At 47.7% G+C, this 17,372-nt stretch overlaps 1 protein-coding gene across 1 annotated transcript in view; it reads right to left on the minus strand.

Moving 5' to 3' along the window:
- The window catches only part of LOC140203998 (uncharacterized), a 79,648-nt gene that overhangs the window by 33,491 nt on the left and 28,785 nt on the right, over positions 1-17,372 (minus strand). The gene's annotated exons all lie outside the window — the stretch shown is intronic.

Genomic DNA, 17,372 nt, shown 5'->3' on the forward strand with positions numbered 1-17,372 from the left:
TATTAAAAATATACAGAAGCATTGTATACAGAATTCAGTATACAAACAATATGTACATGTTTAACTGGCCCCATTACTAAAGAAATGGTATCTTCCACAGTGTATGGGGGAAAGACACCATAAAGCCACCCTATTATAAAAACATACTGGGGAAATAAATTGAAGTGTGTACTGTCAGCATATTTAGTGTACTTGTCACCATGGAGTGGAGAGCGAGTTTGTAAATCTGCCACAAGTGAACTATGTTTGGAATGGCAATGGTGGAGCATCACAGAAGGGGTGGGGAACTGGTTCCAGAGAAGGAGTGCTGCGGTGGGGAATGCTGTGGGTGCAGACACACGCACGCCTGAAACACCAGGCAGGCTCATACGATTCCAAATAATTGGTTTATTGATCATCACAGAATGTCTCTCTGGTGCTCCCCACTCCCATCCTTCTCACTTTTCCATGATTCCCCTCTCCCTGCCCCCTTCCCGTTCTCAGTCCACAATTGAAACCCATACCAGAATCAGGTTTATCATCACTCACATATGTCAAATTTTTATGTGGCAGCAGTACAATGCAATACATAAAATTACTACAGTAATGTGCAAAAGTCTTAGGTACCCTGGCAATATCTGTCTGCTTAAGACTTTTGCACCTGGAGTAGGTGACAGAGTGAACGGTGTCCATGGTTATCACAACACAGTGAGGAGCGGAAAACAACAGGTTGGTGGAAAGTTCAGCAGTGCCACCTGACCAAGTGCAAACAGAAATGATCCAGAGACAATAATGGAACAACCAAGAGCGTGGGACCCCCTCTGCGAAGGGGATGAGAGAGAGCTGACTGGTTCAGGAGTCTGGTGCTTCGGATTTCCAACTCCCGTAACTTGTCCAGGGAGATAACAGAGAGGGAATGGCCAGAGTGACAGGCATCCTTGATGAGACTGGAACAGGAACAGGCCCTTTGGTGCACAATGTTGTGTTGGAGTAATTAATGTTGTAATTAAATGCCTAACTCAACTAATCCCTTCTGCCCACACATTGTCTGTATCCCTCCATTCTCAGCATATTCATGAGCCTATACAAGAGCCTCATGCATGCCTCTGTCATATTTCTTCCCACCACCAGTGAATAACAGGCACACAGCACAGTCTGTAAATAACCTGTTCCACAGCTCTGCTTTGAACTTGGCTCCTTACACTCTAAGTATGTGTTCTTTACCTGGGAGAGAGCTACTGGCTGCCTACTCTATCTACGATTTGGATAATCTTATTAAGTTCCATTGGGTCTTCCATCGGCTCCACAGTGAGAGATGGTGTCCTCCATAGAACAATCTTTCCTGCACGTGGTATAGATTGACTGGGAGGCTGGAGCAGGGATCCAATCACAGACCCAGTACTGAGCACACAGTGATATTAATTGAGTAACAGATCCCAAGGTGCAAACAAAGTCAGCATCAAACTTCAGGCAGAGATCAAAACATCCAGAGAAATCCAAAAACCAGAATCAGGAAACAGGCAGAGTTAATATTCAGACGGACGGAGTACAGCTACAAATGCTGGAAAGGCTCAGGAAAATTCACTGGCACAAAGAGGTGAAAACACAGGACTGAAATACACTGAGCAACAAACAGAGAGGCAGATGATAGGTGGAGCACAATGAGACACAGGTGGCAGCAATACAGGTAATAATGAGGAACAGGTGAGAGATGAAGTACTCAGGGGCCGGGACAAGAGCACATGGAGCATGAAAACAAACAAGAGCACATGGCAATACAAAACCACAGACTGATGGCTGGGGAAAAACACACAAAAAGGCAAAAGTTCAATGGGGGGTACTGACAGTACCATCCCCCTCTATGGACACCTACTGGCATCATGACAGGTAGAGCTGGGTGCTGGTGATGAAAGTCCCTGATGAGAGAGGGGTCCAGGATGTTATGGGTGGGGACCCAGCACCTCTCCTCAGGACCATAGCCCTCCCAGTCCACAAGGTACTGGAGGCCACAGCCCTGGTGACGAATGCCAATCAGTTGATGCACCGTGAGGGCCTCTGACCCATCGATGAGCTGTGGGGGAGGGGGGTTTTGGGACAGGACACAGGGGCGGCTCATGAAAGGCTTGATGAGGGAGACATGGAAGGTGGGATGAATGCGACAGAGAGTGGAGGGGAGCTTGAGATGGACGGCAGCAGGGCTGATGACTTTAGAAATGAGAAAGGGGCCAATGAAGCTGGGGCGAGCTTGCGGGAATCCACCTTGAGGGGCAGGTCTCAGGTTGAAAGCCACACACGCTGTCCCTGGTGGTAACATGGGGCCTTGGAGCAATGGCGGTCAGCTTGACACTTCATCCTAGTAGAGGCATGGAGAAGGGCAGAGTGAGTACGCCTCCACGTCCGCTGACAACGCTGGGTGAATGCCTCGGCAGCCAACCTTCTCCACTTGGGCAGGAAACAGTGGAGGTTGGTAGCCAAGGCAGCACTCGAAGGGGGACAGACCGGTGGATGAGGATGGATGAGAGTTTATGGCATACTCGGCCCAGGGTAGCTGCTGACTCCATGCGGAGGGGTTCTGGGAGACCAGACACCGTAGTACTGTCTCTAGCTGTTGGTTGGCCCGCTCGGACTGGCCATTGGTCTGTGGGTGGAATCCTGAAGACAGACTCAGAGGCACCCAGAAGATTACAGAATGCGCTCCAGAAGTTGGACGTGAATTGAGAGCCCCTGTCTGACACAACATCTAAACGTAAACCATGTAATTTAAAAACATGCAGTACTAGTAATTTGGCTGTTTCTTTGGCAGAGGGGCGTTTGGGTAAAGTGTACAGACTTGGAGAAACGATCAACTACTGTGAGAATGGTGGTATTACCATCTGATTTTGGAAGACCGGTGACAAAATCCAGGGCAATGTGAGACCAGAGTCTTTTGGGGATAGACAGGGATTGTAACAGACCAGCGGGTGACAGGTTAGAGTTCTTGCCTTGAGCACAGTCCAAGCAGGCTGAGACAAAGTTGCAGATGTCATCTCCCATGGAGGGCCATCAGAACCGCCGACTGATGAAGGCCTGAGTATGCTTGGTTCCAGGGTGACAGGATAACCGGGAAGAATGACCCCACTGCAATACCTGTGAGCTGGGAGCATAAACACGGTTAGTGGGGCATTGACTAGGGGCTGCCTCGCTCTCTTGAGCAGCTTGCACCCTGGCTTCAATATCCCACTGCGCTGCACCCACGAGGCAGTGAGCAGGGAGGGTGACATCAGGTACCTCAGGGGTCTCAGAGGAAGGAAATCTTCGGGAGAGGGCATCAGGTTTTCTATTCTTGGAAATGGGCAGAAGGACAGAGTAAAATTGAATCTTGAGAAAAACAGGGACCAATGGGCTTGACGGGAGTTGAGACGCTTGGCCGTACGGATATACTCCAGATTCTTGTGATCAGTCCAGACTAAGAATGGCACCTTTCCTCCCTCCAGCCAATGCCTCCACTCCTGCAGAGCTAGCTTCACAGCCAGCAGCTCCCGGTTTCCGACATCCTAATTCCACTCCGTGGGGGTGAGGCGGTGAGAGAAGGCGGCGCAGGGGTTTACCTTCTCGTCCTTGGCCGAGCGCTGAGGGAGAACAGCTCCTACGCCAATGCCAGATGCATCCACCTCCACAATGAACTGCCGGTCAGGTTGAATCAGGATGGGGGCAGAGGTGAAACGTTCCTTCAGGTCAGAGAACGCTTTTTCAGCAGCAGGGGACCAGGAGAATCTGACAGCCGATGAGGTAAGAGCAGTGAGTGGTGCAGCCGGTGTACTGTAGTTTCTGATGAAGCAGCGATAGAAGTTGACAAAGCCCAAGAAGTGTTGCAACTCCCGATGAGTCGAAGGTTGAGGCCAATTGACCACCACCTTGACCTTCTGTTGGTCCATCTGAATGGACCCGTCTGAAATTACATATCCCAGGAAGGAGACTGTATTGCGGTGAAACTCACATTTGTCAGCCTTTACAAAGAGCTGGTTCTCCAGGAGGTGCTGGAGAACTCTGCGGACGTGACCTGTGTTTTCAGCAAGGGACTTCGAAAAAACAAAAAAATCAAACTGTTGTCGAGATACACAAAAACAAATTGGTTCAGCATGTCCCTGAGAACGTCATTTACCAGGGCTTGGAAGACAGCAGGGGCATTGGTGAGAGCGAATGGCATGACCAGATACTTGTAATGGCCTGAGGTGGTTTTGAAGGCCGTCTTCCACTCGTTCCCTTCGCAGATGCGGACAAGATGATAGGCATTATGGAGATCAAGCTTGGTGAAAACTGAGGCTCCTGGCAGTAGTTCAGATGTTGAGGTCATGAGCAGAAGAGGGTAACGGTTCTTAGCAGTGACTTCATTCAGTCCCCAGTAATCAATGCATGGACGCAAGGAGCCGTCCTTTTCAACAAAGTAAAAACCAGCACCAGCAGGGGAGAAAGACGGCGGGATGATGCCCGCAGCCAGAGACTCTTGGATGTACTTCCTCATGGCTTCTGTTTTGGGTACGGACAGGGAATACAGGCGGCCCCTTGGGGGAGATGTACCAGGCAAGAGGTCAATAGCACAATCATATGGACGATGAGATGGTAGGGAAGTGGCCCGGGACTTGCTGAACACAGCCTTGAGGTTCATATATTCAGGAGGGATGGCACTAAGGTCCGGAAATTCCTCGGGGGGATCTGGGCTTGGAGACAAGGGGATCTGAGCATGGCGGAGGCAGTGGGAATGACAGAATGGGCTCCAGCCTAGAATCTTACAACTGAGCCAGTCAATGTGAGGGTTGTGTTTAACTAACCAGGGATGGCCCAGGACAATGGGAGCTTGAGGAGAGTCAGTAATATTAAGCGTTAACTGTTCATGATGGTTCCAGATAAACTGAGACTCACCGGGGCCGTGACATACGTGATCTTAGCCAGTCTCTGACTGTTCAAGGTGTTGGCCATTAATGGTGACTGGAGAGCTGACGTGGGTAATCCACACTGGGCAGCCAAGCCAGGATCGATAAAATACCCCTCCACACCAGAATTGACCAAGACAGAGACTGCTCGGAGTTGGAAGCCCCACTCTAGAGAAGCAGGTATGAGAGTGGGTGGCGTCAAGGAGGGCCGGACAGGGGTCACGCTCACCAGTACTCCTCATCCTAATGGTGAGTGCTTGGGTTTTACTGGGCAGGTGGAGATGAAATGGCCTGGTTGGCCACAGTACAGACAGGAGCTAGTGTCGATTCTCCTTTGTCTTTCAGTCAGTGTCAGGTGGGTACAATCAACCTTCATAGCTTCAGGCTCTGGAACAGGAATTGTAGATGGGGACAAACAGCAGGGCAATGTAGACTGACGAGGAGCTTGGAACTCACCCAGTGCCCCCAGGGACCCTCTGGAACCCCCCTCTGCGGCACTGCTGAAGGCGAACATCAATACGGATGGCCAAATCCACCAGGGCTTCAAAGGTGGCAGGAAGGTCCTGGGTGACCAGCTCATCTTTGGTATCTTCAGAGAGGCTGTTCAGGAAGGTGTCGTACTGTGCCTCAGAGTTCCAGCCGCTGGAGGTGGCTAGTGTCCAGAACTCTATGGCGTAACCTGACACAGATCTGCACCCCTGGTGCCTGTGCAGCATTTCACGGGCAGCCTCTCTCCCATGTTTGGAGCGATCAAACACTTACCTCCTCAGAAAACAACTGGAAACTACTACAGAAAATGGAGCCTGCCTCCCAGACAGTTGTTCCCCATTCCCTCGCCCAACCGGACAGTTGGGTGATGACATAGGCTACCTTGGCTTGACCAGTTGGAAATGTTGTTGGCTGTAGTTCAAAAAATGAGGGTGCACTGGGAAAGGAAAGAGAGGCAGGTACCAGGCTCACCTGAGTACTTTTCTGGAGGAGGGAGACGGGGCTCTTGGATGGGAGCAGCATGCAAGGACGCAGAGTGCGGGGCAGAAGATGCAGTCGCAGAATGTTGATGGGTGCTCTGGGACAGCTGGAGTGACTGAGTCTGGGCTACAGGTCTCACATGGCTACATTGGCAGAAAGCAATTCCCGGCCCTGAACACGGAGTCCAGCTGGTTCTGGGGTCTCCCCAGCATCACTCCCTGTTGTCCCAGGGCAATTCGCTCAGATGACCGGGGTCTGCTGGATCCATTCTGACCAGGTTGTACTGTCAGGGCACTGGAGCAGTGATCCAATCACAGACCCAGTACTGTGCACACAGTGCTATTAATTGAGTAGCAAATCCCAAGGTGCAAACAAAGTCAGCATCAAAGATCAGGCAGACAACAAAAGATCCAGAGAAATCAAAAGAGCAGAATCACGAAACAGGCAGAGTCAATATTCAGACGGACAGAGTACAATCCCAAGGTGCAAACAAAGTCGGTGTCAAAGTTCAGGCAGAGATCAAAACATCCAGAGAAATCCAAAAACCAGAATCGGGAAACAGGCAGAGTGGATATTCAGACAGACAGAGTACAGATACAAATGCTGGAAAGGCTCAGGAAAATTCACTGGCACAAAGAGGTGAAAACACAGGACTGAAATACACTGAGCAACAAACAGAGAGGCAGATGATAGGTGGAGCACAATGAGACACAGGTGGCAGCAATACAGGTAATAATGAGGAACAGGTGAGAGCTGGAGTACTGAGTAATACAGGGGCCGGAGTAGAGCAGGAGTGGGGACAGGAGCACATGGGGCATTAAAACAAACAAGAGCACATGGCAATACAAAACCACAGACTGACGGCTAGGGGGAAACACACAAAAAGACAAAGTTCAACTGAAACTACTGACAGCTGGTGACGATGTGTGTCGTTACTGATCTCTCAGAGCTCTTCATTATGGTCAAAGTGAGAGTCATTGGTCAGTAGTCACTGAGACAGGTCACTGAATTTACCTGGAGAAAGTGAACCAGTTGGACTTTATCATGATCCACTGATACTCAATTTTCCAATTTTCACAACCTGCCTTTCATCCTCGTCATTTTCTCCTTCCCCTCTTCCTGTTCTAAATACATTTCACAGGGTCTTAGCAATGAAGGGAATTTCAAACCAAAGGACATGTCAAGATTCTGAGCATAGACGAGGTTTCAGCCAAGCATTGGGCAATTGAGATACCAGCAGAGTCACACCAGGGAGAAATGGTGGAAATGTGGAGACTGTGGGAAGGGATTCAATTGCCCAAACCATCTGGAAATTCATTACTGCAGTCACACTGGGGAGAGGCTGTTTACCTGCCCTGTGTGTGGGAAAGGATTCCCTCTTTCCTCTAACTTATGGAAACATCAATGTGTTCAAACTGGAGAGAGGCCGCACATCTGCCCAATGTGTGGAAAATGAATCTCTCAGGCAACCGGCTTGACGTACCACAAGTGAGTCCACACCAGTGAGAAGCTATTCAACTCTTTTGTGGGTGGGAAAGGATTCCCTCATTCCTGCACCTTGAGGAAACCCAAAAGAGTTCACTCTGGGGAGAAGATGATTGTCTGCTCTGTAAGTGGTGGGAAGGGGTTCAGGCAAAAATCAAATCTGGAGGATCACAGGCGTGTTCACTCTGGGGAGAGGCCATTTGTGTGTCCCATGTGTGGGAAGGGGTTGAGTCAAGTATCAGATCTGAAGAACCACAGACGTGTTCACTCCGAGGAGAAGCTGCTTTTCTGTTCCCAGTGTGGGAAAGGATTCTCTCATTCATCCATCTTGATGAAACAGAAACGAGTTCACTCTGAGGAGAAGCCATTTGTTTGCTCTGTGTGTGGAGAAGGATTCAGACAAGCTAATGATGCTCCAGCAAATTCACTGCAAGGACGGGTCTTCCCCTGTAGGTATTGGAAATGATTCTGTGGGTCAGACATCATAATGACACACCAAGAACCTATTTACTAGGATTCACTCAGTCAGCTGCTCTGTGGAATCACCAATGTGTCCACAGGTCACTGCAGGAGCTGAATTCCCCTGTTGCTCCTGATAATTATATCCAGGGCTGGATCCAGTTCATTGTCCCAGTCTGAATTGAATCTGCTAATGTTTACAGTCACTGTAACTGGGATAGATCTTTTTTGGTAACAATGATTAAATGTCTTGAAAACAGTCTTTTCTACTGCTGTTCTACTCTCCAGAATATTGCTATATTTTATGGCTTTTATTGAAGTTTACTAATGGGAAGAAGCTAATAACGTTTCAGATGGAAACTTCATCTGAACTGGGAAAGAGAAATACAGTAGTTACTTTTAAATTGCAGGGATTGTGGGGATAGGACAAAAGGAACAACTGTGAGAGGTTGCAATGGGGATCAGGGTCTCCTGGTGTGTTTGCTAATGGGACAGTTAGAAGTTCATAGTACAAACACAGGTTGAAAATGCCTATTTGTCCCATCATTGCTGCTCTGCCATACAATCACTTCTAAATTGCCTCTTCTTGACCACCATGTATGGGGCAAAAACGCCGTAAAGCTAACCGATTATGGGAACATACCGGGGAAAGCAATTAAAGTGCGCACACTCAGCGTAACGACAGCAGAATGATGGGCGTGTGTGTTAATGCGCATGTGTACAGACTGCGGTTACCTAGTGCTCTCCATCACAATACCACCCTCCTGTCCTGCGGCGGCGATCTTTGGCGGCCGAGACAGGTAGACATTTCCTTTCCCGGCTTTATGATGGACAGAATATTTGGAAGTCTGGAGCTCCAGATACCACCGCATCACCCTGGCATGACGGTCGCTCACCGTCTGAATCCATGTCACTTCTTTGTGTTCTGTGTAAAGGTCAAAATCCCCGCCAAGGAGGTCGTACCGGAGGCTGTCAGGGACCCGTTGAATAGCCAGACACTCCTTTTCAATTGTGAAATGCCTGATTGCTCCAGGGAGGAGATTTTGGCTCATGTAAAGGACAGGTCGCTCTTCTCCAGGTTGTCCTTGTGCCAACACTGCTCCGATACCTTCTGCTGAAGCATCCAGCTGGGGAAAGATCCATTAGTTAAGTCTAGCCTCTGAAGAACAGGTGAAGAACACGTGAGCTTTAAGGACTGGAAAAACGTTTTCACACTGACTTGTCCACTTCACTGGGTTACTTACGTAGTGCCCTGGTTAAATTTTAAAATTGTATTTCTACTGAAATGCTGTTGGGCATTTTATTTTAGTAGTTTTCTGCAAACGCAGTGCGTTTTGTTAACGAGCTTCATTGACTAGTGTTTTGGTTTCAGTGGAAAGTAAGGAGCCATTTGCTCCACTTAGGTATGTTGTGTCGGCCAATCGGATTGTCTTGGTACGCATTGTAACTTTCTGCTCAGTGTGGTGGGATGGAAGATGGAAGAGCTGGGCAGGATCAGATTCCTGAAGGACTGTAGTTTGGTTTTGGATCTTTGGTTGGCAGGGGCTGGAAGACAATGGGCTGCTGGCGACGGTGGTGGAGGCAGATACCATAGGGTCTTTTAAGAGACTCCTGGACTGGTACATGGAGTTTAGAAAAATAGAGGGCTATAGGTAATTTCTAAGGTACGGACATGTTCGGCACAGCTTTGTGGGCTGAAGGGCCTGTTTTGTGCTGTACGTTTTCTATGTTTCTATGCTTTACCTGCATAGGCTGAGAATGTTCTCTGGGGTCAAGCCCACACTGAATGGGGAAGAAGAAAATGATCCTTGTGCTGAGCAGAAATCTCATTTACTGGATAAATGGCAGTGCTCAGATAATATGAAAAACTAGAGACTGGTGGGAGAGCTTACCGGGTACGGCGGCTGATAACTAAGACTCCTAAAGGCAGAAACCCCATTGGCCATGTCAGCTAACAACGCACACGCTCCGGAAGATGCCTTTGGCACACCTGAAAGTTCAGCTAATCTTATGATGAAGTTTAGGCACACATTCCAGGAGGAAGGAGAGACGCTTTCTGCCTACCTTTTGAGGTCTGAGAAAATGCTGCACTGTTTGTGCCTCAAAGGGGGCATTCAACTGTCTAAGAGAAATTGCTTGAGGGTGGAGCAAGTTGTAAAGGGCACTTGACATGACATGATTCCTATACGTATTCGAATGATTCACAAGATGCGCCCTCCCTCCTCCAACTTTCACTGAGTTACTAGAAAGGAGGAAAATATGACTGAGAAGCGGAATGCTTCCAAAAGCCCAGCAGTGCCACCAGTGGTAGTCTGTCTTGGTAAACTGACCCCTGATGCCACAGAGACAGAGTTTTTGAGGAATATCGTGAAAACCCTTCGAGCTGAGCTGATCAGATGGAGGTCTGCTAAATGTGACACGTCCGTTAGGAAACCCGACCCACCTGTAGGACTTGCTAAGCAGGGGAACACTGCTGAAAGGGGTCTTCTGACAAGAGAGGCGACTGGTATTTTCTGTTACAACTGCGGAGAAGGTGGACATTTTGGGCATGACCGAGGGACAGGAAAACATTTGAAAAGTAAGTTAGCAGTTAACCAAACAGAAGAAAAGAAGCAAATCTATGGAGGGATCCAATAAAGCAATGGGCTGGCGTCTCGGAGAGAACATTTCCTAATCAGTGCATCAAGGGAAATACTAAAATTGCAAAACACTATTCCTGAAGGTTTTCTGGGACCAAGCTCTGACGAATCCATATGGATTGAATGTACTTATGCTACAGCCATAATTGACACAGGTCCTCAAGTTAATTTACTTTACAGATCCTTTTACAACCAGCATTTGGCGCATTTACCATTGACGCCACTCGGTGCCTTTGAGATTTGGTGTCTTAGTGCTGGCGATTTCCTGTACGATGGTTATTTGTTGCTGAAACTGAAGATTTTGGAAACTGATGTTGGAGTAGCTGAGACTATTGCTACACTAGTGTGGTCTGCTCTGATCCATTCTTGTAGGATGAAATACTCCCACTGGGAGAAAGCTCATGGGAGCATGCAATGAGAGAAATGGAGAATTTTTTTTTGAGAACCTTGTCTATTTACCAGTGTTCAGAGCTCCTTTTGAGAATGTGCGAGTTCCTCCTCAGCAGGATGATGAGCATAAACGAGGAAATGTGTGGTACACCCAGTCTAAACCTGCCATATTATGTCCTGGAGGAGTAGCTAGGGTGACAGAGAACCCTTCTTTCCGAGACAGGTCTCGCCGGTTAGCACCAATGGAGGTTGAAGATGTTCGGCAGCACCTGCTTAAACTGAAGGAAGCTACAGTCAGTCACGGGGCAGTGGGGCCTGAGCCACCTGGAGGTACGAGTGATGGACATCCTCTAGTAGATAGGAAAGGTCGCAAGGCAGAAGAAGCGTTAAATGTGATAAGGAAGTCTCAGAGAATCAGGAAACCCTCAGATAAGCTGGCATATGATGCAGCTGGGAAACAAAGTGTTGCATCCATCCCAGTAGAGAGATACGTTACAAATCCATTTACAAATGGATTGGTGGTTATGAAATCACAAAATTCAGTTGAATACTGTGTTATTAATAATAGGTTGGTAAGTTTGAAAGGCTTACAAAGTCACGCGGACATGACAATTTTTGGTGGAGGGAGAATGTCATGCCCTGGTTAATCTACTGCTATGTTATTAGGCATTTAACCTTTGCTGTTTTCTGCAAGTACAGTGTGTTCAGTTAGACTAGTGTTCTGGTTTCAGTGGGAAATAAGGAGCCATTTGCTCCACTTGAAATGTTTGTGTCAGCCAATCGGTTATGTATTGGTATGTATTGTAACTTTCTGCCCTGTGGGATGTGATGGAAGATTCGAGCGAGCTGGGCAGGATCAGATTTCTGGAACATACATACTCACGAGCGTAGTTGCCAACCTCAGTCAGCTGTCCAGTTGAGAGGGCGCTGAAACTCCGCAGCAGAGTCCATCATTGTGACGCATCCGCAGGGTCAGCAACTTGTCCTGGGACATTCAGGGATCTGTCCACCTTTTTCTGGAGATTTCTCCGGCCCAGAACTGCTTTAAATACCTCCCTCCTCCCATCGAGTCTCCCCCCTCCTTTTGTTCCAAATGCCTCATTGGCTGTGAATCACATTGGGATGTCCTGAACGAGGTTACCCTGCGGAATGAGTTCGACAGCTTTCTCCCTCTGATCATTTCATGTTGCAGAGACAATAAAATGGAACTAGGGATTAATATGCTGGAAGAACTCAGCAAGTCAGGCAGCACCTGTGGAGGAGAGTTAGCGGTCGATGTTTCAGGCTGAGACCCTTCACCAGGTCCGGTAGAGAATGGAGCAGAAAGCAGAATAAGAAGGTGGTTGGGAGAGCGGAAGGAGTACAACCCGGCAGGTGATAGGTGAGACCGTTGATGCACCATCAATAACTCCAAAAGACTGGAAGTAGAGTAAATATTGAAAGGCTTTTATTAGCAGTAAAATGTGATCTCCACCATGCTGAGTATCTGCTCTTGGACTGAGAGGAGGAGCAGTGACACAATCGCCTTTATTCAGGGGTCCGTGGGAGGAGCCACAGGAGCAGTCAGCAGAGGGACGAGTCCAGACAGGTAACCCAGTTACAACATATATACATGGTTTACCACAACAGTGTAAGATGAGTGTGTGTGTGTGAGAGAGAGAGAGGTTTGGGTGGGGGTGATGAAGGAAGAATTGGAAGGCGACAAGTCGAAGACGTAAAGGGCAGAAGAAGAAGGAATCTGACAGGAGAGTACAGTGAAGCATAAAGAAGATGGTGGCAATGGGGGAGGGTGGGGGTGTGTGCAGTGGGTGTCAGGAGGAGGAGGGAAAGTAAAGGCACTGTGTCATCATCTATTGTATTGTTTGTGCAGTGGATGGAGTGAAAATTCTTCACGAAATGGACCCCCAATCTTCGCTGGGTCTCACTGATGCGGTGGATAGATAGGTGATCCCGACAGACTCGCAGGTGAAGTTTCCCCTCACCTGGAAACACTGTCTGGAACCCTGAATGTAGATGAGGAGGAGATGAAAGGGCAGGTGTAGCAATTATCTCTCTCATGGAGCAAGTGCCTGGAAGAAGGTCAGTGAGGAGGGATGAGGAGTGAGAGATGTCACTCAGTATCTATGGAGTAGCATAAACGTCAATGCGTCAGGTCTGTAACGTGGAAACAGGTTCACGGGTTTGAGTGAGACAGAAAACACTAAATGATCTTTTTCCTTTTTACAAACTGTAAAAGATTTGACCAAATACACAAGTCCCCCAAGTGACACAAACTAAAAACTAAATACTTGGCAATCAGATACTTCCCAAAGACAGCAAGTAGAGAGCAAACTTTACCAATGGTTTTTCAGCACTGGTCACAACCTCAGTGTGAAGAGGAGCCCCTGGAGAAACAAGAAAAGAGGCCAAACCTCCAGGATGAGCTATTTTTTACACCTTGAGGGGCCTGAAATCGGACACTGTTGTCATGACACCCAAGGCAACCAATGGGCCAATCAATGACCAGCATGGTAGAAGCAGCTTTCCACTAACATGTAAACCAACCCCCACATTCCAGGGCCGAGACACTTCACCAGGACTGGGAACGAAAGGACTAGAGCTTAAAATTAGAGGGTGGAGAGTGGAAGGAGTACAAGCTAGAAATTCACAGGTGGAGCCAGGTGAGGGAGAAGGGCGGTGAGTGGGGGAGAGGGGGTGATGTGAGAATCTGGAGGTGATACATGGAAGAGATAGAGGGCCCCAGCCTGAAATAGTGACTGTTTATTCCTTTGCATAGATGCTGCCTCACCTGCATCTTTTGGAGTTATTTTGGATTTCCAGAGTCTTCGGTGTTGACAACAGAATAACAGAGAGGTGGAATAAGAGGAGGTGTCAGAGACAGCTGACCTCTGACCTCAGACAAGTTAGCCAGGCTGCAATATCACCATGTATGTCTGCTTGCTTGAGATTGAGGTTGGGATTGGTACAGAGTGAGTGGCGTGCAGTGCATCCAGAGAGTGGAACCACTGAACCCTTGAAGTCCAGTCGCTCACTAACTGTCCCTCCTTGTTTATCGTAATCGGGTTCTGAGCTTTGTGTCAATTCACCAACATGTGAATCCTCTACTGTCAGGACGGAGTTAATAGAATCTTGAAGTCCCACATGACCAGGATCAAGAACAGCTACTTCCCTTTCACCATTGGGTTCTTGAACCAACCAGCACAACCCTAATCACCTGACTGGTAACACAGACCACTTCACATTAAAATTCACTTTTGTTCCATTTATGACTTTTCCAGTAGAAATTTGTTACAATTCATGTTTAATTTCTGTTTTCCTTGTGAATGTTACCTATATGATACCAGGTACTGTGATGCTGCTGTACGTTTGTCATTACACCTGTACAGACATGCACTTGTCCACAGGATAATTAACTCAACTGGCTTGGAATCTGAAATGGTTAATGTTGACCCACGGTGACATTTTGTTTTGAGCCACCAAGACCTGACACATTCCAATGTCTAAACCGTGTAAACAGAGCCCAGCATGTCTTTCATTACCTGTGTTTCCTGGATGGAAGTCGTAATCTCTGCAGTACAACCTCAGCACCCCTGACAACTTTGGACCAGTCGCTGTGTCCCACGAACTCCCCCAGTCGCCCATCTCTCCACTTCTCTGATATCCGCCTCTCTTTCATGTCTTCTGTTGGCCAGGACCCTGGCTTTATTCTTTTTCTCAAGGTTAGAGCTTGAGAACAGGAGTTTTCCCAATTAGAAGCTTTGAAAAATTACACGATTTTCATTGTCCAATTACCTGACTCTGCCCACCCTGTCGAGGTAAACCCCATGACCTTGTCATCAACTGTTGCCTCCGCCCCTGTTTACTGGACACAAATCAATGCAGTCACAAGTCATTAGTGAGTTCGTCGGGAACTGGACTCTTGTTTATAATCTTCTCTCCCGGACCAGTTCAGGTTAGTGCCTACCTTCTTCCCTTTGGAACTTTAACCCACATCCTCACACTCCCTGCAGCCTTACTGTTTGAAATGCAGGTTCAACTCGGGCTCTGAATATCCTCTGTACCTGTTCTGACTCAAGATCAAAATGGCGCTGGTGATCATTGGTGGCATTCTGTGGGCTGCAGAAATTTGTTCCGAAATTCTCTTAAATATACCTCTTTTGAATTATTTTTACTGCAACCTGCAGCACATAACTTCCCTCCAAGCAACGGACTTTTAAATGAACTCACTGATCTTCATATCTCACAGTCAACTGAAGAACTCAGACCAGGCTGGCACATTTAAAAGGTTCACCGCCACGGCTGAATGCAAGGCAGGAGAGGGGTGGTGTGTCTCCAAGCCAGGCTGAAATGCAGAGGGATGAAGCCCCTGTACCTAGCATCTTACTGGCAAATGTGCAGTCACTGGAGAACAAAACTTGAGACCTGAAGACAAGACTACTGTATCGGATACAACTGAGAGAATGCTCAATTGCATGCTTTATTGAAACATGGCTTTCTCTTGACTTGCTAAATTCAGCAGTCACACCAGAAGGATTCTTGATTTAGAAAATGGACCAAACTGCTGATTCAGGAAAAGCAAAAGGAGGAGATGTGTATTTTCTGTTAAAACTCTTGTTAGGGCTTCAACGTGGCTGTTTTGTCAAATTTATGTTCCCTCAACTTGGAAAATCTAATGGTCAAATGTTGTCAGTTCAATTTACCTAGGGAGTTCTCCCCTGTAATCCTGACCACAGTGTAAATATCACTATTGTCAAGTGTTTGCGACACTGCGTGATGCCATCTATAAAGAAGAAACAATCTATCCCAAAACATTTCAAATCATTGTCAACTTGTTTGAAGAAAACTTGCCCAATTACCACCAACATGCAACCTGTAGCCCCAGAGGTCCGAACATATTTGACCACTGTTATACCAAGATACGGAATGGTGATCATTCCTCGCCCAGACCGCTTTTTGGGAAATCAGATCACTTCTGCTACCTGCATAACCCTAATGCACAAGGCAAAGACTAAAAAGCAAAGCTCCAGAGATTAGGACAACAAAGGTGGTCGGGGGAGACAGAGAAGCGGTTTTGGGTTTGCTTTGAGTCGGTGGATTGGGCTGCATTCAAGCACTCACCTCAGGATACGAATGGATATACTGTACCGTAGTTGTAATAGGCTTTATTAAGACAGCTGTAGGCCAGTGTGTCCCCTCTGAATGATTCAGAGTCTTCCCCAATCAAAAGCCCTGGATGAACCAGAAGATCCAAAATCTGCTGAGGGCCAGATCAGAGGCATTCAAGTCTAGGGGCCAAGAAAGTTTAAGAGGTCCAGGTATGATTTCTGGAAAGCTATCTCACGAGAAATATGGACATTCTGGACCAAACTTTGATCAATGAGGGATGCTGGTCAACTGTGGCAGGGTTTGAATGCTATTACTTATTATAAAGTTAAATCAAACAATGTGGGAGACGGCAGGTCTTTGCTTCCAGATTATCTCAATGCTTTCTGTGCTTGCTTTGACCATCCGAACAAGGAGGAACTATCACAAACTCCACATCCCCTGATGATTTCAGTCTCTGAAGCCAACATGCAGGCTGACTTCAGGAAGGTGAACCCAAGGTAAGCACCTCGACCAGACAGGGTACCTGGCCACGTACTAAAGACCTGTGCTGATCAACTGGCAGTGAGCTCACTGAGATCTTTAACCTCTCTCACTTTGGCAGTGTGGTACCCGCCTGCTTCAGTTATACTGATGCCAAGAAGAGTGCAGTGCCCTGCCTCAATGATGATTGCCCAGTTGCACTTTCATCCACAGTGATGAAGTGTTTTGAGGGGCTGGTGGTGAAACAGATCAGCTCCTGTCAGAGTGGTGGTTTGGATCTGCTCCAATTTGCCTACACGAGCAACAGGTCCACAGCAGATGCCACCTCAAGGGGTCTTCACTCAATTCTGGAACATATGGACAACAAGATGTATATATCAAGATGCACATTATCAACTTCAGCTCTGCATTCAATACTATCATCCCTTCGGAGCTAATCAATACTCTCCAAGACCGGGGTCTCAATACCCCCTTATGCAATTGGACCTGGATTTCCTCACTTGTAGACCCCAGTCAGTTTTGATTGGCAATGACATCTCCTCCAGGATCTCCAGCTCATGAATCCAAATCTAATGACTGAATGTCAAGAGAGTTATTATACCCATGACTGTGTGGCTAGCTCCAGCGATAATGTGGTTTTCAAGTTAGCTGGTGACATCACTGTCATCAGATAGATTGACCTCAATGCTGAGATGGATGACAGGAGAGAGACGATGAACCTCGAGGCTACAATAATCTGGCCCTGATTGTCAGCAAAGATAGAAGAGTTGGTTGTTACCGCATGGCAGTGGGGGAGTGAACACAACCCCATCCTCACCAATGGAGCTGCTTCAATTTCCTAGTTATTTGTCCCACCACAGCATCTCCTGGTCCCTCCTGGCATGACTACTGCTCTGCTCCTGACTGCAAGAAACTGCAGAGACCGGACCGACATCATGGGAACCATCTCTCAAAC

The sequence above is a fragment of the Mobula birostris genome, chromosome 10 (assembly GCF_030028105.1).
Source record: "Mobula birostris isolate sMobBir1 chromosome 10, sMobBir1.hap1, whole genome shotgun sequence".
Taxonomy (NCBI): domain Eukaryota; kingdom Metazoa; phylum Chordata; class Chondrichthyes; order Myliobatiformes; family Myliobatidae; genus Mobula; species Mobula birostris.